Raw genomic sequence first — 668 nt, forward strand, 5'->3', positions numbered from 1 at the left:
ACCTACAGCAGCTGCACTGACCTTTATTCTTCACTGACAAACAACTGCCTAGAGAGTTACTGATTTACCTGATGTACACTTATTAAGAAAAGAGCCATCTATCAGGAATAAAAAATTCTGAACATTCAGTTTGTCCATAAATAACTTAGCTAACTATCCTCACTGTAGAAATAATCAATGAAAAATAGTTCAAAAACAAAAAATCTGTTACAAAATTTACATTGGATCTGTTCTGATTACATCAAAATACATGAAAAATTGTAGATCTTGTCTATGAAATCATAGTTGTCATTTAGGAAAAAATGACTGAGGTAAAAGAATATTTACCATATCATCATCCTCTGATAGACCCTTTCTACAAAGTAAAATTGTTAGATAAACTATACACTAAAATGGTAAAAGATAGTGGCTTTGCACCATGTATGAAAGAAAACAAGAGCAGAAGATTTAGTTTGGCTGGATAAAATATGCCATACATCACTAGAATCATGACCTCATGCTCACTATGTTTCATTTACAAGACTGAGGCAGGAAAACACAGCTCTGGCATTGGGTCAGGCAGAGGAGGTCCTTCAAGGGGAGTGAGGTTATGGGGGTAATATCTTTGATGTGGCTGATGAAAACTTGCCAAACAGTACAAGAAGTATTAGAAAACACTACTGTATTAT

General features: G+C 34.3%; 1 protein-coding gene across 3 annotated transcripts in view; it reads right to left on the reverse strand.

Moving 5' to 3' along the window:
* Positions 1–668, reverse strand: part of LOC119591347 (cyclin-D-binding Myb-like transcription factor 1) — an 11,382-nt gene that overhangs the window by 5,774 nt on the left and 4,940 nt on the right. The window lies entirely within an intron of this gene.

The sequence above is a fragment of the Penaeus monodon genome, chromosome 28 (genome assembly GCF_015228065.2).
Source record: "Penaeus monodon isolate SGIC_2016 chromosome 28, NSTDA_Pmon_1, whole genome shotgun sequence".
NCBI classification, from domain to species: Eukaryota; Metazoa; Arthropoda; class Malacostraca; order Decapoda; family Penaeidae; genus Penaeus; species Penaeus monodon.